Source organism: Delphinus delphis, chromosome 4 (assembly GCF_949987515.2).
Source record: "Delphinus delphis chromosome 4, mDelDel1.2, whole genome shotgun sequence".
Lineage (NCBI taxonomy): Eukaryota > Metazoa > Chordata > Mammalia > Artiodactyla > Delphinidae > Delphinus > Delphinus delphis.
The window spans coordinates 18,353,856-18,380,436 of NC_082686.1; the positions used below are offsets into that span (position 1 = coordinate 18,353,856).

At 39.4% G+C, this 26,581-nt stretch overlaps 1 long non-coding RNA gene across 1 annotated transcript in view; it reads right to left on the reverse strand.

Moving 5' to 3' along the window:
- The window catches only part of LOC132424605 (uncharacterized), a 226,987-nt gene that overhangs the window by 140,296 nt on the left and 60,110 nt on the right, over nucleotides 1-26,581 (reverse strand). Inside the window, exon 3 of the long non-coding RNA XR_009519225.1 lies at nucleotides 17,754-17,878. This is a non-coding gene — a long non-coding RNA (uncharacterized lncRNA). The remainder of the gene's footprint in view (nucleotides 1-17,753; nucleotides 17,879-26,581) is intronic.

A 26,581-nucleotide genomic window follows, 5' to 3' on the forward strand; every position in this document is an offset into this window, starting at 1 on the left:
GGTGCAGGTGGAGAGTGAGGAAGTGAGAAAAGTTGGGGGCAGCGCATCTCAGCTGTCCCCCACGATGAGTCCCTGGCACATTTTTCCCTTATGCTCAGCTCTTGTCATGAATACATTTTCCATCTTGTAAATGTTATTGAGGGGGTTAGATTATTTGCTTGGGGGGACATTTGTTTCATTTCTTTGATAATAAGTAGGATAGCAAAACAATGCCAATTCACTATAGAGTATTGACATATTCTACAAATATCGTAGAAGAGCTGGCAACATAATGGGCATATCTTGCACAGTAAGAGTTTTGTATATTTTAATTGTGATAGTGGAAGGGAATTAAAGAGGAAGGTAAAACATAAACAAAAACTACATTAAAAGTGTTACTGAGGGAATTGCCTGGCGGTCCAGTGATCAGGACTCCGCGCTTTGACTGCCAAGGGCCCGGGTTCGATCCCAGGTCAGGGAATTAAGATCCCACAAGCCGCAAGGCGAAGCCAGAAAAAAGAAAGAGTTGTTGAGATGACTCTATGGGATGTGGAGTGCGCATGCGCACACACACAGACACACACAAAACTAAGTTTAGCGAATATTAGATCCCAATATAAATGGGAAAGAATTTGTAAAAGAATAGATACATGTATATGTATAACTGAGTCACTCTGCTGTACACCTGATTAACATTGTTAATCAACTATACTCCAATATCAAATAAAAAGTTAAAAAAAGGGACCCTATCCTGAAAATCTACCATATTAACAGATGAAAAGGTAGTGCTCTGAGCTATTTTAATAAATATTTATGTAATATGGCTATCCCAGGTCAAAAGAGGTTAAGACAACAGAAAGTTTACCTTTAGGCATGGGGGGCGTGAAATACTACAGGCAGATGCTAATTCCATTTTCCTGTACATTTTGCCACAATACAAGAAGATCTACCTCTCCACTGACCTATGTGTTTCTATTTTAAGCTCTAAACTATCTCCACTGCCTTGACCCAGAGGTGATTTGAAAGTCAAACCAGAATATCCCACAGAAATGTATCAGCCGTTGAATTTTTTAAAGAGCTTGCTATTTGTCTCAAATGGTAACTCCTTTCTTAAAAGGACAAATGCTAGATTGATGCTGCTTTCCTGAGAAATTAAAATAAGTTATATCTTTGGTCCAAATCCCATTTCCTCTCCCCATTATGGCTCACTTAGTCAACAGACGTTTATTTACTACTCCAGACCCAGATGGTGACATAGGAGGCTCCTGAATTTCCCTCCTCCCACGGACGCACCAAATGTACAGCTACACACACAAAGCAAATCCCTCTGAGAGATTCAGGCACTAGCCAAGTGACTGCTACACATCAGACAACTAAGAAAAGACATCGAGGGACTTCCCTGGTGGCACAGTGGTTAAGAATCCGCCTGCCAGTGCAGGGGACACGGGTTCGAGTCCTGGTCCGGGAAGACCCCACATGCCGCGGAGCAACTAAGCCCATGCACCACAACTACTGAGCCTGCGCTCTAGAGCCAGCACGCCACAACTACTGAGCCCACGTGCCGCAGCTACTGAAGCCTGCGTGCCTAGAGCCTGTGATCCGCAATAAGAGAAGCCACCGCAATGAGAAACCCGCGCACCGCAACGAAGGGTAGCCCCCGCTCGCCGCAACTAGAGAAAGCCTGCGCGCAGGAACAAAGACCCAACACAGCCAAAAATAAATGAATAAATAAATTTAAAAAAGAAAAAAGAAAATATATCGAAATAGGTAGGAAAGGCTGAGACACACTCTTGCCATAAATTCACCTGGCACAGCAACATACAATTGGGAGGGAATCCCAAACTCTCAGCTTCTCCTGAGGAGACAAGGGTTTGGACCCCATATCTGGCTCCCTAACTTTTAAGCCTCCCACTGAGGGATGACACCCAAGTCCCCTACTTCTGATAGCCAGTGAGGTTTTGTTCAACCAAGTCCCACAGGACTGTAGCAAACCAAGAAAGAGTTGTTAACAGGACACAGGAGAACTCACCGCAGCGCAGAGAGAACAGACAAAAAGGCCCGCCACCCGCCCGACCTTTCCCGAGAAGGGTTTGACTGCGTATTTTACAAGCCACTGCCTGAGAGTCTAGCTTCTAATGAGTAGGCATCTGGGTGATGACTGTGATCCTCCCCAGAGACTGAGCGGGCTGGTGGGCACTTCCCCTCTCCCCGTTCTGGTTTGCCCCAACAATAAAACCAAGTGTCCAGTATCTCCCTGGAAGATGCTTGTCCACATACCTAGTGCTCCTAGTTTTATAGCAGCCACCTGAGGGCCTGGCCTCCAAACATCCCAGGTGATAGCCAACAGGACTCGCATGCACAAGTCCCACAGGACTACAGCAAACAAGGAAGCAGTTCTTAAACAGGTGCCGGAGTAACCAAGTACACACACACACACACACACACACACACACACACACACACACTGCAGCTCGACACCTGGACTCAGTGCACAGGGAGCAGGCAAAAGTGCCCATAGCCCAGTTTCTCCCCGGAAGGAGACTGACTGCTTACTTTCCCAGTTACTGCCTGAGGGTCCAGCCTCTAATCAGCCTGCACCATCAGGGAAACACAAAACACAACCACAATAAGGTATCACCTCACATCTGTTAGGATCTCTGTTATCAAAAAGACAAGAATTAACAAGTATTGGTAAGGACTTGGAGAAAGTGGAACCCTTGAGCACTGTTGGTGGGAATGTAAATTGGTGCAGGCACTGTAGAAAACAGCATGGAGGTTTCTCAACAAATTAAAAAAAGAACTACCATATGATCCAGGAATCCCACTCCTGGGTATACAGGCAGATCTCGTTTCACTGCCCTTCTCTTTATTATGCTTCACAGATACTGTGTTTTTCACAAATTGAAGGTGTGTGGCAACCCTGCATCCAGCAAGTCTATTGGCGCTATTTTTCCAACAGCACTTGCTCATCTCATGTCTCTGTGTCACATTTTGGTAATTCTTTGGATATTTCAAACTTTTTTGTTATTATTTTATTTGTTATACTGATCTGTGATCAGTGATCTTTGCCATTACTCCTATGACTTGCTGAAGGCTCAGATGATGGTTAGCATTTTTTAGTAATAAAGTATTTTTTAATTAAGGTATATACATTTTTTTAGACACAATGCTATTGTACACTTAACAGACTACAGTACAATGTAAACATAACTTTTAAATACACTGGGAAATGAAAAAATTCATATGACTCTCTTTATTGCGATATTCACTTTACTTTGGAGGTCTAGAACCAAACCCACAATATTTTCAAGAAATTTCTGTACATGCAAAGGAAACAAATTCACTATCTCAAAGAGCTGGCTGTTTTCCCATGTTCATTGTGGCATTATTCACAAGAGCTAAGGTATGGAAACAACCTAAGCATCCTTCAACAGATGAATAGATAGAGAAAATGTGACAGATATAGACGCAATGGAATACTATTTGGCCTAAAAATGAAGGAAATCCTGCCATTTGTGACAACATGAATGAACCTAGAGGGCATTGTGCTAAGTGAAATAAGCCAGACAGGGAAAGATAAATAATACATGTTGTCATTTGTATTTGTAATCTAAAAAAAAAAAAAAAAGTTTAACTCATAGAAACAGAGAGTAGAATGGTCGTTGCCAGGGGCTGGGATGTGGGGGAATAAGGAGAGGCTGGTAAAAGGCTATCAAACAGTTATATGGTAAGGTCTGAGTATATACAACATGGTGACTATCATTGATAATTCTGTACTGTATAATTGAAATGAGCTAAGAGAGTAAAACCTAGGTATTTAAGTGTTCTAACACAACAAAAAAGGTAAGAATGAAAGGTGATGGACGTGTTAATTAACTCATTGGTGGGAATCCTTTCACACTCTATATGTGTATGTTGCTTCCCAAATTTAGGAGCTTCCCCCTCCTCCCCACCAGTACACAGAGGGCAAGGAGAGACCAAAGAAAGAGGTATACCACTCGAAGATTAGTATGCGGCAGTTTTAATAAGCAAGGGATTGAGGACACAGGGAGGGGGAAGGGTAAGCTGGGACGAAGTGAGAGAGTAGCATGGACATATATACACTACCAAATGTAAAACAGATAGCTAGTGGGAAGCAGCCGTATAGCACAGGGAGATCAGCTCAGTGCTTTGTGACCACCTAGAGGGGTGGGATAGGGAGGGTGGGTGGGAGACACAAGAGGGAGGGGATATGGGGCTATATGTATACATATAGTTGATTCACTTTGTTATACAGCAGAAACACACAACATTGTAAAGCAATTCTACTCCAATAAAGATGTTTAAAAAAAATAAGCAACGAGCCTTAACCAAGATGGCGGAGTAGAAGGACATGCTCTCACTCCCTCTTGTGAGAACACCAGAATCACAACTAGCTGCTGGACAATCATCGACAGGAAGACACTGGAACTCACCAAAAAAGATACCCCACATCCAAAGACAAAGGAGAAGCCACAGTGAGACGGTAAGGGGGTTCAATCACAGCAAAATCAAATCCCATAACTGCTGCGTTCATGACTCATAGACTGGAGAACACTTATACCACAGAAGTCCACCCACTGGAGTGAAGGTTCTGAGACCCATGTCAGGCTTCCCAACCTGGGAAGGAAGAATTCCTAGAGAATCAGACTTTGAAGGAGAGTGGAATTTGATTGCACGACTTTGACAGGACTGGGGGAAACAGAGACTCCACTCTTGGAGGGCACACACAAAGTAGTATGCACATCAGAACCCAGGGGGAAGGAGCAGTGACACCGGGGAGACTGAACCACACCTACCTGATAGTGTTGGAGGGTCTCCTGCAGAGGCTGGGGGTGGCTGTGGCTCACCGTGGGGACAAGAACACAGGCAGCAGAAGTTCTGGGAAGTACTCCTTGGTGTGAGCCCTCCCAGAGTCTGCCATTAGCCCTACCAAAGAGCCCAGGTAGGATCCAGTGTTGGGTTGCCTCAGGTCAAACAACCAACAGGGAGGGAACCCAGCCCCACCCATCAGCAGTCAAGCGGATTAAAGTTTTACTGAGAAAAAAAAAAAAAAAAGTTTTACTGAGCTCTGCCCACCAGAGCAACACCCAGCTCTACCCAACATCAGTCCCTCCTATTAGGAAACCTGCACAAGCCTCTTAGATACCCTCATCCACCAGAGGGCAGACAGCAGAAACAAGAGAAACTACAATTCTGCAGCCTGTGGAACAAAAACCACACACAGAAAGATAGACAAGATGAAAAGGCAGAGGGCTATGTACCAGATAAATGAACAAGATAAAACCCCAGAAAAACAACTAAATGAGGTAGAGATAGGCAAACTTCCAGAAAAAGAATTCAGAATAATGATAGTGAAGATGATCCAGGACCTCGGAATAACAATGGAGTCAAAGATCGAGAGGATGAAAGAAATGTGTAACATAGACCTAGAAAAATTAAAGAACAAACAAACAGACATGACCAATACAATAACTGAAATGAAAACTACACTAGAAGGAATCAATAGCAGAATAACTGAGGCAGAAGAAGGGATAAGTGACCTGGAAGACAGAATGGTGGAATTCACTGCTGCAAAAAAGAATAAAGAAAAAAGAATGAAAAGAAATGAAGACAGCCTAAGAGACCTCTGGGACAACATTAAACGCAACAACATTCGCATTATAGGGGTCCCAGAAGGAGAAGAGAGAGAGAAAGGACCCAAGAAAATATTTGAAGAGATTATAGTCAAAACTTCCCTAACACAGGAAAGGAAATAGCCACTCAAGTACAGGAAGTGCAGCAAGTCCCAACAGTATAAACCCAAGGAGAAACATGCTGAGACACATAGTATCAAATTGGCAAAAATTAAAGACAAAGAAAAATTATTGAAAGCAGCAAGGCAAAAATGACAAATAATATACAAGGGAGCTCTCATAAGATTAACAGCTGATTTCTCAGCAGAATCTCTACAAGCCAGAAGGGAGTGGCATGATATACTTAAAGTGATGAAAGGGAAGAACCCACAACCAAGATTACTCTACCCGGCAAGGATCTCATTCAGATTCGATGGAGAATTCGAAGGATGTTTACAGACAAGCAAAGGCTAAGAGAATTCAGCACCACCAAACCAGCTCTACAACAAATGCTAAAGAAACTTCTCTAAGTGGAAAACACAAGAGAAGAAAAGGACCTACAAAAACAAGCCCAAAACAATTAAGAAAATGGTAATAGGGACATACATATCGATAATTACCTTAAACGTGAATGGATTAAATGCTCCAACCAAAAGACACAGGCTTGCTGAATGGATAAAAAAATAAGACCCATCTATATGCTGTCTACAATAGACCCACTTCAGACCTAGGGACACATACAGACTGAAAGTGAGGAGATGGAAAAAGATATTCCACGCAAACAGAAATCAAAAGAAAGCTGGGGTAGCAATACTCATATCAGATAAAATAGACTTTAAAATAAAAAATGTTACAAGAGACAAGGAAGGACACTACATAACGATCAAGGGATCAATCCAAGAAGAAGATATAACAATTATAAATATCTATGCACCCAACATAGGAGCACCTCAATACAAAAGGCAACTGCTAACAGCTATAAAAGAGGAAATCGACAGTAACACAATAATAGTGAGGGACTTTAACACCTCACTTACAGTAATGGACAGATCATCCAAAATGAAAATAAATAAGGAAACAGAAGCTTTAAATGACACAATAGACCAGATAGATCCAATAGCTATTTATAGGACATTCCACCCAAAAACAGCAGATTACACTTTCTTCTCAAGTGCACATGGAACATTCTTCAGGATAGGTCACATCTTGGGTCACAAATCAAGCCTCAGTAAATTTAAGAAAATTGAAATCATATCAAGCATCTCTTCTGACCACAACGCTATGAGATTAGAAATGATTTACAGGGAAAAGAACGTAAAAAACACAAACACATGGAGGCTAAACACTACGCTACTAAATAACCAAGAGATCACTGAAGTAATCAAAGAGGAAATCAAAAAATACCTAGAGACAAAGGAAAACATGACAATCCAAAACCTATGGGATGCGGCAAAAGCAGTTCTAAGAGGGAAGTTTATAGCTATACAAGCCTACCTCAAGAAACAAGAAAAATCTCAAATAAACAATCTAACCTTACACCTAAAGGAACTAGAGGAAGAAGAACAAACAAAACCTAAAGTTAGCAGAAGGAAAGAAATCATAAAGATCAGAGCAGAAATAAATGAAATAGAAACAAAGAAAACAATAGCAAATATCAGTAAAACTAAAAGCTGGTTCTTTGAGAAGATACACAACATGGATAAACCATTAGTCAGACTCATCAAGAAAAAGAGGGAGAGGACTCAAATCAATAAAATTAGAAATGAAAAAGGAGAAGTTACAACAGACACCACAGAAATACAAAGCATCCTAAGAGACTACTACAAGCAACTCTATGCCAATAAAATGGACAACCTGGAAGAAATGGACAAATTCTTAGAAAGGTATAACCTTCCAAGGCTGAACCAGGAAGAAATAGAAAATATGAACAGACCAATCACAAGTAATGAAATTGAAATTGTGATTAAAAATCTTCCAACAAACAAAAGTCCAGGACCAGATGGCTTCACAGGTGAATTCTATTAAACATTTATAGAATAGCTAACACCCATACTTCTCAGACTCTTCCAGAAAATTGCAGAGGAAGTAACACTCCCAAACTCATTCTATGAGGCCAGCATCACCCTGATACCAAAACCAGACAAAGATACTATAAAAAAAGAAAATTACAGACCAATATCACTGATGACTGGAGATGCAAAATCCTCAAGAAAATACTAGCAAACAGAAGCCAACAACACATTAAAAGGATCATACACCATGATCAAGTGGGGTTTATCCCAGGGATGCAAGGATTCTTCAATATATGCAAATCAATCAATGTGATACACCATATTAACAAATTGAAGAATAAAAACCATATGATCATTTCAATAGATGCAGAAAAAGCTTTTGACAAAATTCAACACCCATTTATGATAAAAACTCTCCAGAAAGTGGGCATAGAGGGAACCTACCTCAACATAATAAAGGCCATATATGACAAGCCCACAGCAAACATCATTCTCAATGGTGAAAAACTGAAAGCATTTCCTTTAAGATCAGGAACAAGACAAGGATGTCCACTCTCACCGCTATTATTCAACAAAGTTTTGGAAGTCCTAGCCTCAGCAATCAGAGAGGAAAAAGAAATAAAAGGGATACAATTTGGAAAAGAAGAAGTAAAACTGTCACTGTTTGCAGATGACATGATACTATACATAGAGAATCCTAAAAATGCCACCAGAAGACTACTAGAGCTAATCAATGAATTTGTAAAGTTGCAGGATACAAAATTAATGCATAGGGAAACTCTAGCATTCCTATACACTAATGATGAAAAATCTGAAAGAGAAATTAAGGAAACACTCCGATTTACCATTGCAACAAAAAGAATAGAACACCTAGGAAAAAATCTACCTAGGGACACAAAAGACCTGTATGCAGAAAACTATAAGACACTGATGAAAGAAATTAAAGATGATACCAAGAGATGGAGAGATATACCATATTCTTAGATTGGAAGAATCAATATTGTAAAAATGACTATACTCCCCAAAGCAATCTACAGATTCAATGCAATCCCTATCAAATTGCCAATGGCATTTTTTATGGAACTAGAACAAAAAATCTTAAAATTTGTATGGAGACACAAAAGACCCCGAATAGCCAAAGCAGTCTTGAGGGAAAACAACGGAGCTGCAGGAATCAGACTCCCTGACTTCAGACTATACTACAAAGCTACAGTAATCAAGACAATATGGCACTGGCACAAAAACAGAAACACAGATCAATGGAACAGGATAGAAAGCCCAGAGGTAAACCCATGCTCCTATGGTCAACTAATCTATGAAAAAGGAGGCAAGGATATACAATGGAGAAAAGACACTCTCTTGAATAAGTGGTGCTGGGAAAACTGGACAGCTACATGTAAAAGAATGAAATTAGAACACTCCCTAACACCATGCACAAAAATAAACTCAAAATGGATTAGAGACCGAAATGTAAGACTGGACACTATAAAACTCTTAGAGGAAAACATAGGAAGAACACTCTTTGACATAAATCACAGAAAGATCTTTTTTGATCCACCTCCTAGAGTAACGGAAATAAAAACAAAAATAAAAAAATGGGACCTAATGAAACTTAAAAGCTTTTGCACAGCAAAGGAAACCATAAACAAGATGAAAAGACAACCCTCGGAATGGGAGAAAATATATGCAAACGAATCAATGGACAAAGGATTAAACTCCAAAATATATAAACAGCTCATGCAGCTCCATATTAAAGAAAGAAACAACCCAATCCAAAAATGGGCAGAAGACCTAAATAGACATTTCTGCAAAGAAGATATACAAATGGCCAAGAAGCACATGAAAAGCTGCTCAACATCACTAATTATTAGAGAAATGCAAATCAAAACTATAATGAGGTATCACCTCACACCAGTTAGAAGGGGCATCATCAGAAAATCTACAAACAACAAATGCTGGAGAGGGTGTGGAGAAAAGGAAACCCTCTTGCACTGTTGGTGGGAATGTAAATTGATACAGCCACCATGGATAACAGTATGGAGGTTCCTTAAAACACTAAAAATAGAATTACCATATGATTCAGCAATCCCACTACTGGGCATATACCCAGAGAAAACCATAATTCAAAAAGACACATGCACCCCAATGTTCACTGCAGCACTATTTACAATAGCCAGGTCATGGAAGCAAGCTAAATGCCCATCGACAGACGAATGGATTAAAAGATGTGGCACATATATACAACGGAATATTACTCAGCCACGAAAAGGAACAAAATTGGGTCCTTTGTTGAGACGTGGATGGATCTAGAGACTGTCATACAGAGTGAAGTAAGTCAGAAAGAGAAAAACAAATATCGTATATTAACACACGTATGTGGAACCTAGAAAAATGGTACAGATGAACCGGTTTGCAGGGCAGAAGTTGAGACACAGATGTAGAGAACAAACATATGGACACCAAGGGGGGAAAGCCGCGGGGGGTGGGAATGGTGGTGTGATTAATTGGGCGATTGGGTTTGACATGTATACACTGATGTGTATAAAATTGATGACTAATAAGAACCTGCGGTATAAAAAAATTAAATTTAATTAAATTTAAAAAGAACTGCCCTACTCCCATCATAACCAATTTTCAGATGAAGAATCTGAGATTGAGGACATGTAAACTGCTTAAAGTCAGAGTGCTAATATAATCTGGAGCAAGGATTTAGATGCAAGTCTGTGTGACTTTCAACCACTGAACTCAAGAATACAATTCAGGTGGTGATTATAATTCATGCTTCATTTTCATTTACTATTCAAACATTCCTTAATGCAGCCAGTATGTTGTGTACAGCACTGTGTTGGGGACAGAGTTGTGGAAAAATATGTAACATAAACGTAAATTATTATCTGATAGAAGATTTAGATTTCTGGTTCTAAATAGGGAGATATCTTCCATGAGGTGGCATCTGGGAAGGTTTTAGGGAGAGATTTTGGTGATCATGATGATGACATGATTTAATAGGGAAGCCTGTTTAAATTTAGGGAGTGGGGAAGACCCTGGGGAAGGTTTTAAATATTGCAATGTGTGGGATAATGATGCAAGATGAAGATGTGTCCCTTGCCCTGAAAGATTGTCGTGGAAACAAGAAAGCTGTTTGTAATTATCTAAGGCTAGAATCCATGTTTCATGTATTAAATGTTTTTTTGTGTGTGATTAAAATATACAATGAACTTTAAAAAATAATAATAATAAGCAAGAGAATTTACATACAAGACTTGCCTTAGCCGGATACAAGATGAGTAGATCTTCACACCCACTCGCCAGAACGTTAAAAGTTTATATAGAGGCCTTAATGGGGTTCAGTCACACACACAGTCCAGACGGTCTCAACAACACCTTGCTTTCTCAAGGCTGTGTCCTTGAAAATGATTTCTACTGTGGGAAGAGTGGGTGAATGTACATTCCAAGGACACGGGGAGGAGGTGAGGAACCTCTGATTGTCCTGGTCCGGCTCACAGCTAAATCAGCTGTAATACCCTCTTGATGACCTCTTCCAACAGCATATCAAATTATCACATTGTATACCTTAAATATATTACAATTTTATTTGTCCATTATACCACAACAAAGCTGGAAAAGAAAACATTTATTTACTGAGCTTCTGCTATTGTGCACTGAAAACATACATGAACATTTTAAAACCTGGAACTTGCCCTTAAGGAAGTTTCTGTCTAAACAAAAAAGTTAAGACAGTCAATGAATTGTTATAATTCCAGACTGAAAATAATACACAAAACAAAAATGTAATAATAATGTACTATGATGAGAAAGGAGAGAGACTATTTTGCTGGGGTTAACAGGGGAGATTTTGTGAAAGAAGTGACATTTAAACTGGATTTTGAAGGAAAGATAAAATTTGGACATTTAAATCATGGAGGAACAAAAAGCACTCCAGAAAAGGCACGTACTTGAATAAAGCAGAGAACAATCAAAAATTGTGTTAAATATGAGGATAACAAGCAGTTTGGCTGGAATACAGATTTCATGAAAAAGATAGAAGCTGGGCTTCCCTGGTGGTGCAGTGGCTGACAGTCCGCCAGCCGATGCAGGGGACACGGGTTCGTGCCCCGGTCCGGGAAGATCCCACATGCCGCCGAGCGGCTGGGCCCGTGAGCCATGGCCGCTGAGCCTGCGCGTCCGTAGCCTGTGCTCTGCAACGGGAGAGGCCACAACAGTGAGAGGCCCGCGTACCGCAAAAAAAAAAAAAAAAAAAGATAGAAGTCAAGTTGGAAGACTGTGGAAGACCTGAAATGCCAGGATACGGACTTTGAGTGGAGACTCTTGAAGATATTTTGAGCAGCAGTGTGGCATAATCAAACGCTTTGGGATGGTTGATCTGGCAGCCATGACCCAGACAGATTTGTCAGGGAGAAAGGAATCAACTGAAATTGTTTAAGCAAGTGGTCCTGAAAGGCTAAAATAAGTCATTGAGAATGGAAATGGAAAGAGGGGAAGAGCTAGGAAAGCAAAATGGACAGGAGTTGGCATCAACTGGAGCAAGAGAAGTTAACCAGGGCTCATGAGTTTAGAGCCCATGCAATTAGAAACACAGTGTCTGTTCGAAAGAAGACAGAGAAGATCTGAGACATGATTCCATCAGGAAGACACTGGCACAAATAAGTGGTACCACTGATAACCACTGCCAGGCTGCAGAGATGGTTGCCTGTGCGGAGAGTGTTATAAGCCCACTGGAAGCAGAAATAGCAATTTTTTATACATGTATATGCACACATAGCCATGGTCGGATGGAAGTGGGTATTGTCATGACAGAGTCACAATGTGTTTTCAGGAAGAAAAGGTGGAGCTCTCCTGCTGGGGGCTAGTCAAAATGTGTCAAGGGGGTCACAGAGAAAGGGCTGAATAATGCTGGCACTCTCCACTGCCTGGTGGGAATGGGCATGGACCCACCCTTTGGAAGCATTTGGGTAAAATGTCCATCAAAAATTTCATAAAATGAGCCCACATCATTTTGCTTCTAGGAGCATAGCCTAATAATCTAAATATACGGAAGCTTCTTATAGGTATTCATCACTGCATTATTAAAATGAGTCAAGTAAATATTCTGTATCTGGTTGGGGTTATGGTTACTTGAATGTAAACGTTTATCAAAACTCGTCAAATTATTCATTTAGGATTGGTACATTTCACTATAAATTTTATCTCAAAAATTAAATAATATATATAAATCAAATTTATTTCTTAAAAATAAAGAGTCAAATACCAAATTAACCCAAATGGCCCAACACAGGGAAGTATCACCCTTGGAGGATCCATTTGATTATATCCCATGATATTATTAAAGTAAGGATTTAATCATGAATGTTTCTAATAATATAGAAGACATGTGCTAAGACATAAGTTGAAAATAAATACAAAATGCTATAGAGAATATAATCACAAGAATGTTAAAATATGCATAAGGCACAGACTGAAGGTTAACATGTCTAAATATTAACAGTAATTGTCATGATAGGATTATGCATTATTCTTTCTTCCTTTTATTTTTCTGCATTTCTATATGCTATACACTGAAACTTATTACAGCCAAAAAAAAAAAAGCTGTTTAATTATTTTAAATATTGAATAAGATGCCGTTCCCAGTCACTCCCCAACACATCTCCACTAAGTTCTTGAGCAAATTAGCAGGCCTGGACAGCGCTATTCCTAATCAAGGATAAGAATTAACCCAAAGGATCTAACATAAATACAATTCAAAAAGGAAATTCCCTCCAAAAAAGAAGATAGCAAATTCATGACAACATTGGAAATAAGGTTGCCAGCAGACTAGAAAAATGAGGGATCTCCAGCAGTGATAGAGCAACAGCAAAAAGCTTGGCAACATAACCCAAAAGAGCTGAGGAACCCCTCTCAGAAGACAAACAACACATCCCCAAATAGTGTCCTTTCCCTGGAAAACTCTAGAATAACACCACTGTCAGAGGCAGTGGAGGCAGGAAGGAGAGTATGATAGTGTTTTAGGTAATTAACTAATGAGTGACACAGATAAGACAGCAACTCCCCACTCACCCATTTACTGTATTTGTCCCCAGGTTAGAGCTATGAGTAGCCCCTCCTAAGAAATCTGAGGTGTGAGACAACCAGGGTGGCTATTGAGCAAAAGAAAGGGAGAGAGTTTCTGTCTACCAGGAGGTATGAGCAGTCTCATTCCCAAAGGTCAAGCCTCCTTCACACTTTCCTCTCCTCCCTTTGGTCTTCTTCTCCTGTAGACTCACCAGAGGTCATCAGAGTTGCGTCAACTGCCAGACAAACAAGGATTCTCATTTGGGCTGAGAAAATACACCCCAAAAGCAATGAAATGTTCAATCTAGAACCTTAACCACAAATAAGAGAAAACAAGAAACACTAAATAGTTAAGGAATTTAACACTGTAAAAGAGATACTCTGGACTCAATAAATACCTATTACAGGAAAAATGTTTTTTACTGAAAAAACGTTATTATAATAAAAAAGTTAAGTGTAAATATTGGAAAGAATAAGAACTATTATTACTATCAAACAATGTGAGTGTCCATCTAGAATACCCAAAAGACTCTGCTAATAAACTTTTAGAACAGAGGGTTTAGTTAGGTGGATACAAGGTCAACATATGAGAATTAATAGTAGCTTTTATACCTCTGAAATAACCAGTTAGAATGCATTTAAAGATTCCATCATAATAGCAAAGAAAAATATTACATATTATAATTGAGTCCAACAAGAGATGTACAACACATTTATGAAGACCGCTGTAAATTTTTACTGAAGAAAGAAAAAGAAGCTCTAAATTAATAGAAGGGCAAACTGGTTCTGGATGGGAAGACTCAATAATGTATAAGATCTCTCCAAATTTATAGATAAATTTGATACAATTCCCAGTCAAAATTCTAAAGGGATGTCTTATGAAATAAATGAAATGAAGTGAAATAGCCAGTAAAGCTTGGATAAAAGGAATAATGAGGAGGGACTTTCACGATCATTCTAAATATGAAAAATAGTGTGGCACTGGTCCAAAATTAGATAAAGAGATCAATATGAAAAGATAAAAGCACATGATATTTCAAATCGGGGAGAAAATAATTCATAAGTGATGTTGGAATAACAGGCTAGCTATGTACAGACATTAAAAACTAAGCTCAATAAAACATTAAAAGCATTAAAAATGATATAAGTATTAGTAAAAATATATAAGAGTTTTATGTCTTAATCTTAAAATGGGGAATGTTTTCATAACCAAAAACAACAAAAGTCAAAGTTAAAAGATTTGGCTATATAAAAATTCAAATAGTTTGAATAATATAAAAATTATAAATAAAGTTCAAAGATGAGATACTGACTGTGGGACAATATCAACATTTGTAATAGGTAAGTATTAATAACCAATGTGAAGGGCCCCTAGGAATCAGTAAAGAAGTGAAAAAAGGCCTTCGAAAAATAGGCAAAGGAATTCACAAAGAAAAATGTGTCTAATGAGTATTTTTTTAAAATATGCTAAGGGATTCCCTGGTGGTGCAATGGTTGGGAGTCCGCCTGCCGATGTGGGGGACGCGGGTTCGTGCCCCGGTCCGGGAGGATCCTGCGTGCCGTGGAGTGGCTGGGCCCGTGGGCCATGGCCGCTGGGCCTGTGCGTCCAGAGCCTGTGCTCTGCGGCAGGAGAGGCCGCAGCGGTGAGAGGCCCGCGTACTGTTAAAAAAAAAAAAAATCTGAAATTCCACTGTAATTTGTAATATGCATTTTTTAGAACAATGAGTTAATATTTTTAACTTATTGGACAAAAGTGAAAAAGCAGAATAATACTGCATTTTGACAAGGGTGTGTGCAGGGAAACAGACTCTCATTAAGAAGACATCGGAATGGACTTGTTGAAAATTTTACTTGTGCCTTTTCTTACACCTACAAAGTCCACTTCTAGGATTATATGTGATAAGCGCACTTGCAGTATCCATGTAGAAGACTGTTCATTGCAGCATTTTAGGGTAAATACGTGGCCAAGAACAGTAGATGGTTAAATAAACAATATTACAACCACAGCATGCAATAAGTCATTTGGTAGTAGAAAAATAGGTACTGGCATGAAAAGGTCACCAAGATACACTAGTAAAGCAGAAAATTCTTAAGTATAAGCATGCACAGGAAAAAGTCAAGAAGTAGACATAGAAAACCATTAAACAGTAGTTACTTTTTAGATAGGGATGGGGTGAAGGATTGGGACTAACTGTCACTTACTATCTATACTTTTTATGTTTGACCTTTTTTTTTTTTTTTGCGGTACGCTGGCCTCTCACTGTTGTGGCCTCTCCCGTTGCGGAGCACAGGCTCCGGACGCGCAGGCTCAGCGGCCATGGCTCACAGGCCCAGCCGCTCCACGGCATGTGGGATCTTCCCGGACCGGGACACGAACCCGTGTCCCCTGCACCGGCAGGCGGACTCTCAACCACTGAGCCAGTGTCTTATAAAGACACTGTTAAGAAAATAAAAAGACAAACTGTAGACCAGGATAAAATATTTACAAAGCATATAGCTGATAAAGGATTTGCTTCAAGAATATATAAATAACTCTTACAACTCAATAAGACAAACAATCTAAATTTAAAATTGGGGAATTTTTTTGAAAAGACACTTCATCAAATAAGATAGATAAATGGTAAGTGAACATATACAAAGATGCTCAACATTATTAGTCATTAGGAAAATGCAAGTTAAAACCACACTGATATACCACAAAACACTCACTAGAATTAAAAACAAAAAACCCCGACTTAACTTAAAATATCAAATGCTGGTGAGAATGTAGACCTCCTGGATCACTCATACATTGCTGATGGAAATACAGAATGGTACATCCACACGAAAAAAACAGTTTAGTGGTTTCTTATTAAGTGAAATATACTCTTACCATACAACTCAGCAATCTCACTCCTAAGTATTTACCCAGGAGAAATAACATATGCCCAAACAAAAATATGTATTTGAATGTTCATAGTCACGGTGTTCAATAACCAAAAATTTGCAAACAACCCAAATGTCCATCAACTATTGAGTATAAATAAATTGCTGTATATCCATGCAATGGAATACAAAGTGAAAATATCCAGACACACAAAAAAACTGCATGTTGTGTGACTCCATTCACACAAAATTCTAGGAAGGGCAAAATTACAATGACAATAAGCCATTTAGTGGTTGCCAGCAGGCAGGCAGAGGGAGAGGCCATTGACTAGAAAGGACCAGGAGGGAACTTTCAGGAGTGAAAGATATGCTCCAGATCATGATTGTGGTTGTTACTGCGCAACTGTCGTAAACTTTATTTTTGTGTAACTACACAAAATACAACTGTATACATTTGTCAAAACTCAGAATTGCAAACTTAAAATTGGCAAATTTTGTTGTATGTATATTTACTTCATTAAAGGTGATTTTTTTAAATGCAAGATAATATATAATTAAGGGAAAGTCATTAGCATACCAAGACAATAACTGCAATGACACTTTAATGTTCTGAGTACTGTCAATGAATTATGTTACATACTAGATGTTAAATGTCAGTAAGGCATTGTCCCCTCTGGGAAATCGTAGTTTATTTCTAGAATGTTAGCTTCATGGGGAGCAGGGATCAGATCCTTGTTTCCTACTATATCTGTTGGACCTAGTATGGTACCTGATACCTAATAGATGCTTAATACGCTTTTTTTTTTGATTGGCTGACTGAGTCCCTATACCCACATTTTTGAAATGTGGATATAGGGACTTCCCTGGTGGTCCAGTGGGCAAAACTCCGTGCTCTCAATGCAGGGGGCCCGGGCTCCATCGCTGCGGGGGAACCAGATCCTGCACACATGCCACAACTAAGTGTTCGCACGTCACAACCAAGAAGTTCATCCGCATGCCGCAACTAAAAGAAAGATCCGCCACGCCGCAGCCAAGATCCCTCGTGCTGCAACCAAGACCCAGTGCAGCCAAAACAAACAAACAAACGCTGGGAATTATCATTTAAAAAACTAAAACGTGAATATAAAAAATGAAAGGAAGGAAACAATTTAAAGTTGAGGGAGAGCACTAGGAACTAGAACGCTCTAAACCATACCTTTGGATTAGGTCTTCAAGCTGAACCTTGATGGATGAGTATGATGTAGAGGGATTTAGTCACGGAAAGGAGCATGGACATGACCTTTTGCTTTACAGTGGATCTGCTGGAGCAGAGGTTTCATCCTGCGGAGAAGGATACCAGGTTACACCCAGATGGAGGAGGGCTTTTAAAGCTGAATAAAGATGTTCAAATCTTTCAGAAGGTTAACATAAAGCCCACAAAAATGTTTGAACAGGAAAGTAAAAGATGAAAGTAATTTATGAAGTATTAATTTCTTGGCAGAATAAAGGCAATTGTAAGGCTATCACAGATTTGCTGTAACAAGCATCCTTAACATCTCAGTGGCTTAATACAAGCAATGTTTCACTTAGATATAATATGATTATATGCTTGCTAAGTGGCCTTCCATGTAGTGATTTAAGATGTGGTTCCTTCCCTGTTTTGGTGCCAACATCCACAGCTTCCTTGGGGGTCCCTAATGGACACTTTGCCTTCAGCTCCCCAAGGAGTGAAGCAAGTAAGGAAAATGAGGTGGGACATCTGATGGTCAGACATGGAAATGGTACATATCACTCTGACCATGTTCTGTTGGATGGAACCAGTCACATGGCCCCAACCTTAATAATAAAGCATCAGGAAAATGTGGCAATCCTATGTGTCTAGGTATAGAAAAGAGAAGTGGACAGCAATTAGCCAGTCTCTGCTGCGGAACTCTAAAAGCTCAGAGAAATCTTGCAATAAAAAGTCTGTTTAACTACGTTTGGCTTCATGCTTTCTAAACTTACTTGATTATGATTTTTAGTTTTTAGAATAATAAAAGGTGATATTTTTAAAAGCAGGAAATTAGAAAGGTCATATTCTCCTTTAAAACACACTTTATAATAAAAGTCTAATCTCATAGATAGGATACTTTATATTATTTGTAGGTGATTATTGCCACCTTGAAGAGCCCATAGGAATCCTTCAAACACTAACATATGAGAATTCAATAAGATGGCTGGCTATGAAATTAATACACAAAGATATTGATTGTGCTTTCCTACATGCAAATAATTAGTAAAATCTATAATGGGGGAAACATCACATTTAGGAATTCACAAATATATTTAAAAAAATATGCAACACCTATATAAAGAAAGTTTTAAATCACTCCTGAGGAAAAAAGAAAAAATGAGTAACTATAAAAGTGTACTCTGTTCTTGGTTAACAAAACTTTGTATTAAAATTAAAAGTCTTTCTTTTCCCTAAATTGAACTATAAATTAATTTCAATCTCAATAGAACAGGCTCTAGAAATAATCCCAAATATACTTTCTGATTTTGAATATGATTAATAAGCTACTTCAAATCATTGGAGAGAAGACAAATTATTTAATAAATGAAATTGGGATAACTTTTAAGCTTTAGGAAAATATGTTTACGTGTATACTTCAATCCTTAAGTAATAATAAATCTGTTCACATCAAAGACTTATGTGCTAAAAATAAAACCATATAGTTTACAGGAAAATATGAGTATTTTTTAAATTATCCTAGGGTTGGGAAGACCTATCTAAGCTTACATAAAATTCAAAATTCAGAAAGATAAAAACTATTAAATTTGACTTCACGAAAAATTTAACTATCTGTGATGCAAAAATTTACTGTAACTAAATTCAAATGATAAATGACAAACTGGGTTAAAAATAATTGGCAACACAAATGTCAAAGAGCTAATTTCTTTAAACTTAAAATTGTTCTCACAAGGAATAAGGAAGAGACAACCAACCAATAGAAAATACGGCAAAGAACATAAAGAGGTAATAGTAAAGGGGGAAAAAAGTGCAAATGGCCTATAAAATGAGATGATGCTTATTTCACTTCACTTACAATTAAAGAAATTAATATTAAATAGGGATGAGGTGCCATTTTTCACATAGATGAGAAGCCAAAATTTTGTTAATATTTGGCCATGTCCACTGCATGCCTCCTATTGCAGTAAGAAATAGGACATAGAACTTTATGGCTAAGGGCAGCAGGAATTGCCATTTATGGGAGTAATTACTCCATTGAGTGGCACCGTGGCCCCTGACTCACCCAAATGGTATGCGATGAAGAGAATATGCAGTCCTGGACACCTTCAATCTGAACCAGAGGTTCCCAGCTTCACCTCCAAGAGGCATAAAGAAAGCTTTGGGCAAGCTCTACTGCAGTCATTCTCAAACTTTGGTGAGCATCAGAATCGCATGGGGGGGCTTGTTAAAACTCAGATTGCTGGGTCCTGGTGTGGGAATGTATGATTCAGGAGGTCTAGGGTGGCACCTGAGAACTTGCATTTATAACAAGTTCCTAGGAGGTATTGATGCTCCCCGTCCAGGGACCACACTTTCAGAGGCTCTGGTCTAGTGAATACCTTTTGCCCTGCTTGCTTGCCATTTCAGTGGTAAACCGAAATAAAGGCAACATTAATCAGAGTCCCATTCTTCCTTGCCAGTCTTCAAAGCCAGACCAGCCCTCTGTGGTTTGGCTCAGTTTACCAGTTGGTAAAGACTCAGATAATAAAATATTTTCCCTCAGTATTAGTGAAAAAATAAACTCATGCAGCCCTTTCCAATTTAGCAATATTTCTCAAAATTCATATGCATATATTCTTGGCCCAGAAATTCCATTTCTAGATATTTATCCTGCACATATGCTCCCCCCAAAATGCAAAGATTATATGTATGAATATGTTTATTGCAGCATATTGACAATAGTTAAAAACTGGAAACAACTTAAATGTTATTCAGTTGGGAATTGTTTAAATAAATTAGGGTACATCTCAAGGGAATACTTTGCAGCCATTAGGATGAATGTGGTAGATTGATCATACTGAAATGGAAATATGCCCACAATGTATAATTAAGCGCAAGAGAGAAACCACAGAATGGTACATGGAATGAGATCCATTTTTTGTCAAAATTAAAAAGATATATCTTACATAGAATATATGACATATATATGATATATATGATACATATAATGTAATATAATTACATATAATGTAATATAATTATATTATATGTAATATAATTACATATAATGTAATTATAAATTACAAAAAATATATGTAATATAATTACATATAATGTAATATATATAAAGATATGATTGATACATATGCACAGAGTATGCACGCATGTGTGTGTATGCAAAGCTTTCTGAAAAGCTTCTAACAGACTTAGCCCAGGGAAAGGGGGCTGGAGCCTCAAAGGCAGTGATACTGCATGGCTAGGGGGAGAGCAGGTATGACACTGAAGGACAATTACTTCAAAAATTTCCTGTTTGAATTATTTTACAACAAGCACATATACCACGTCCTATCTCATTTATTTTTAAAGTACTTTTTAAAAGTCAAATCAAGAGCAACAACTTAATACCACTAGTGTCTTGGCCTTAAGCAAGTTTTATCTATTGATTATAGATGGTTCTCCAGGGCCTCTAATTGGGAACAATTTCTTTGCCTAGTTTTTAATCACCGGGTATAAATGAGATTAATAAAACAATGACATAAGAAAGATAAAAATAAGATAGGAAATAAATAAGGGAGCCACCACAAATAGAGAGGGACCCAGTGGGCCTGTGCTCCTGCCACACTCTGTCCTCTGTTCCATTTTAATTCTCTCTCCAACATCTTGAAGAAAATTTAGCATCATATAATTGAAAATGTAAATGTTTATCTTGTGCCCGCAGTTTCTCTGTTGACTCAATGGTTGCTTCGATAACTGTAAACTGAGTTGGTATGACACCTGCCTACTTCACGTGGCTACCATTTCTATGGGTTCTGGAAAAGCAAGGACAGTATATGATGATAATACACATGCCAGGTGATGCTAAAAATACTGGGGATCTAGAATCCCCTCATGGCAAATCCCCTCATGTACCTGAAATTAGCAACATTTAGGAGAATAACAGGAAATTACCAACTTGTGAAGAGAAATTAATGAATTCTGCTGCAAGTCTGACATTAAGGACTTTCAGGCAGCTAGGTCAAGCTGGCATTTCGATATGCAAACCTACTGCTCCAAGGTATAAGGCCATCTCTCAGGGGAGAGAGAGCAGGGCTAAAGGTACAATCCAATTTTAAACTTCTCTTTAGAGTCATGAAAGCTTAAGCCACGAGATAAATATTTATATGCTCTGGATTTTTTTAAATAAAAAAAAAAATTCCAAAAAGCCATAATGAAACAAAAGCCTATATCACTCCTCAACCTGAAAGAATAAAATAAGACTGAAAATTTCAAAGAATCACGCATTTTCTCATTCTCCCAAAAGCATATGGAAGAGGCCCTGGTACAATCTCTTAGTTACTCCATAAAGAGACACTGATATTATCCGTAATGTTTGTATCCTTTGGTGGAAAATTCTGTAAAACTGGATCACCAACATCCAAACAGACTCAAAAGTTTATGTGTCAAACAATATAAACTAAGAAGTTTCTTTCATCCTGGAACCAGTTGTTCTTTTGCCTTAGCAGGCCCAAAACATCATGTGTTATATGTCATATGTCATTTGCCATGGACTTAACACTTCAGTTATGTAACTGATTGATTTTGGCCACTCATGGATAATCTTTCTTCACTCAAACCACCTTAAGTGTTTTCCTTAGTCACCTTAAGGCAGGCTAAAAATCCTCAAACTTTTCTAATTTTTTTTTACATCTACCCAACAGGTTAATTTGATTATAGCACCATCATTTGGGATACAGGACAGGACATCATTGCACACTTGCAATTGTATAAAGGGAAATTGACTGGAATTGGGAAAGCCACAGAAAAGCAGTTGAACTACAAAGGAATCAGAGACTCGACTAATGCCAAAAGACTTTCCAATTAATAATACCAGATAAATCTTGTGATCCTGGCTTTCTCTAAGGGACTCAAAGTGCTTTACAACAATTATTGAATGAGTAACCCAAACATCCTTGCACATCGGCAGGGAGAATATACTATAATAGTCACTTAATGGACTGGGAAAACTGGCACTGCAGAAAGATTAAGTGATATACCAAATATTACAAAATAAGTCAGGATGAGAACAGAAAATAGTCCTCAATGACCCCGATCTGGTCACTGGCTCTAGCTGCATAAGCACCTTTGCTGTCTCTTTTAACTTTCTCCAGGTAATAGTGACTAACAAAGGATTTAATCTTCTCCCCATGGACTGCTCTTTGTTGGTTCTCTTTTGTTCCTCCTTATTTTTACTCCATAATAATGAAAATGATGCTAGTAATATTTGAATAGCATCATATGTCACAAAGTGCCTTCTATAGTCACTATCTCCTCTAATTAAGCAAACCCAATATCTGCATTCTGCATTTCTCTACTCCCTGACTCAAGCTGATTTGAAATAGTCAAAAGACACCATATATGAAACGTAGTGGCAAGAGTGGGATTTCCTTTCAGCCACTATTTTCACAAAGACACCCAGTATGGGAGTGCCCGCCATCTTTTCCTCCTTTACTCAGCAAACATTCATTGGGCACCACTCTGTAAGACAAAGCTAAATACGAAGGATATGAAGATAATTAAGATAGAGACTTTAGCTTCAAGATGGCGGAGGAGTGAGGCATGATCACCTTCCTCCCAACAAATACATCAGAAATACATCTACATGTGGAACACCTCCTACAGAACACCTACTGAACGCTGGCAGAAGACCTCAGACTTCCCAAAAGGCAAAAAAGCACACGAACCTGGGTAGGGCAAAAGAGAAAAGAAAAAAACAGAGACAAAAGAATAGGGACGGGACCTGCACCTCGGGGAGGGAGGAAACGTTTCCACACACTAGGAAGCCCCTTCACTGGCGGAGACGGGGGTGGCAGGGGCGAAGCATCGGAGCCATGGAGGAGGGTGCAGCAACAGGAGGGTGCAGAGGGCAAAGCGGAGAGATTCCTGCACAGAGAAGCAGTACCGACCAGCACTCACCAGCCCGCAAGGCTTGTCTGCTCACCCAATGGGACGGGTGGGGGCTGGGAGCTGAGGCTGGGCATTCGGAAGTCAGATACAAGGGAGAGGACTGGGGTTGGCTGCATGAACACAGCCTGAAGGGGGCGAGTGAGCCACAGCTAGCCGGGAGGGAGCCCAGGAAAAAGTCTGGAACTGCCTAAGAGGCAAGAGTCCATTGTTTTGGGGTGCGCAAGGAGAGGATATTCAGAGCACTGCCTAAACGAGCTCCAGAGACGGGCGCGAGCCGCAGCTATCAGCGCAGACACCAGAGACCAACATGAAAGGCTAAGGCTGCTGCTTCCACCACCAAGAAGCCTGTGTGCAAGCACAGGTCACTATCCACACCTCCCCTCCCAGGAACCTATGCAGCCCACCACTGCCAGGGTCCCGTGATCCAGGGACAACTTCCCCAGGAGAACACACGGCGCACCTCAGGCTGCTGCAATATCACGCCGGCCATCTACCACCACAGGCTCGCCCCACATCCGTACCCCTCCCTCCCCCTGGCCTGAGTGACCCAGAGCCCCCTAATCAGCTGCTCCTTTAACCCTCCTGTCTGGGTGGGAAACAGACACCCTCAGGCGAACTACATGCAGAGGCGGGGCCAAATCCAAAGCTGAGCCCCTGTGAGCTGTGAGAACAAAGAAGAGAAGGGGAAATTTCTCCCAGCAGCCTCAGGAGCAGCGGATTAAATCTCCACAGTCAACCTGATGTACCCTGCATCTGTGGAATACCTGAATAGACAACGAATCATCCCAAATTGAGGAGGTGGACTTTGGGAGCAGCTGTAGACTTGGGGTTTGCTTTCTGCATCTAATTTTTTTCTGTTTTTACTTTTATTTTAATTTACTACTTAGAGTTTATTATCATTGGTAGATTTGTTTATTGATTTGGTTGCTCTCTTCCTTTTTTTTTCTATATATATATACTTTTTTCCTTTTTCTCGTTTTGTGAGTGTGTATGTGTATGCTTCTTTGTGTGATTTTGTCTGTATAGCTTTACTTTTACAATTTACCCTAGGGCTCTGTCAGTCTGTATTTTTGTTTGTTTGTTTTTTACTATAGTTTTTAGCGCTTGTTTTGGTTGCTCTCTTTGTTCTTTTTTTCATTACTTTTTAAGCTTTTTATTTTTAATAATTCTTTTTTTTTTTTTTTTGCAGTACATGGGCCTCTCACTGTTGTGGCCTCTCCTGTTGCAGAGCATAGGCTCCAGACGCACACACTCAGCGGCCATGGCTCACGGGCCTAGCCACTCTGTGGCATGTGGGATCTTCCTGGACCGGGGCATGAACCCATGTCCCCTGCATCGGCAGGAGGACTCTCAACCACTGCGCCACCAGAGAAGCCCCTATTTTTTATTTTAATAACTTTATTTTATATTATTTTCTTTTATTCCTTCTTTCTTTTTTCCCCCTTTTCTTCTGAGCTGTGTGGCTGACAGGGTATTGGTGCTCTGGCTGGGTGTGAGGCCTGTGCCTCTGAGGTGGGACAGCTGAGATTGGGGCATTAGTCCACCAGAGACGTCCCAGCTCCACATAATAGCAAACAGCGAAAGCTCTCCCACCGATCTCCATCTCAAAGCTAAGACCCAGCTCCACTCAACGACCAGCAAGCTATAGTGCTGGACACCTTATGGCACACAACTAGCAAGACAGGAACACAACCCCACCCATTAGCAAAGAGGCTGCCTAAAATTATAATAAGGTCACAGGCACCCCAAAACACACCACAGCATGCAGTTCTGCCCACCAGAAAGATAAGATGCAGCCTCAGCCACCAGAACACAAGCACCAGTCCCGTCCACCAGGAAGCCTACACTACCCACTGAACCAACCTTACCCACAGGGGGCAGACACCAAAAACATCGGGAACAACGAACCTGCAGCCTGTAAAAAGAAGACCCCAAACATAGTAAGTTAAGCAAAATGAGAAGACAGAGAAACACACAGCAGATGAAGGAGCAAGGTAAAAACCCACCAGACCAAACAAATGCAGAGGAAACAGGCAGTCTACCAGAAAAATAATTCAGAGTAATGACGGTAAAGATGACCCAAAATCCTGGAAATAGAATGGAGAAAATACAAGAAACGTTTAACAAGGACCTAGAAGAACTAAAGAGTAAACAAATAATGATGAACAACACAATAAATGAAATTTAAAATTCTCTATAAGGAAGCAATAGCAGAATAACTGATACAGAAAAATGGATAAGTGACTTCAAAGATAAAATGATGGAAATAACTACCACAGAGCAGAATAAAGAAAAAATAATGAAAAGAGTTGAGGATAGTCTCAGAGAACTCTGGGACAACATTAAACACACCAACATTCAAATTATAGGGGTTCCAGAAGAAAAAGAGAAAAAGAAAGGGACTGAGAAAATATTTGAAGATATTATAGTTGAAAACTTCCCTAATATGGGAAAGGAAATAGTCAAGTCCAGGAAGCACAGAGAGTACCATATAGGATAAATCCAAGGAGAAACATGCCAAGACACATATTAATCAAACTATCAAAAAATAAACACAAAGAAAAAATATTAAAAGCATCAAGGGACAAACAACAAATAACATACAAGGGGATTCCCATGAAGTTAACAGCTGATCTTTCAGCACAAACTCTGCAAGCCAGAAAGGACTGGCAGGACATATTGAAAGTGATGGAAGGGAAAAACCTACAACCAAGATTACACTACCCAGCAAGGATCTCATTCAGATTTCACAGAGAAAATAAAACCTTTACCGACAAGCAAAAGCTAAGAGAATTCAGTACCACTAAACCAGCTTTACAACAAATGCTAAAGGAACTTCTCTAGGCAGGAAACACAAGAGAAGGAAAACACCTATAATAACAAACCCAAAA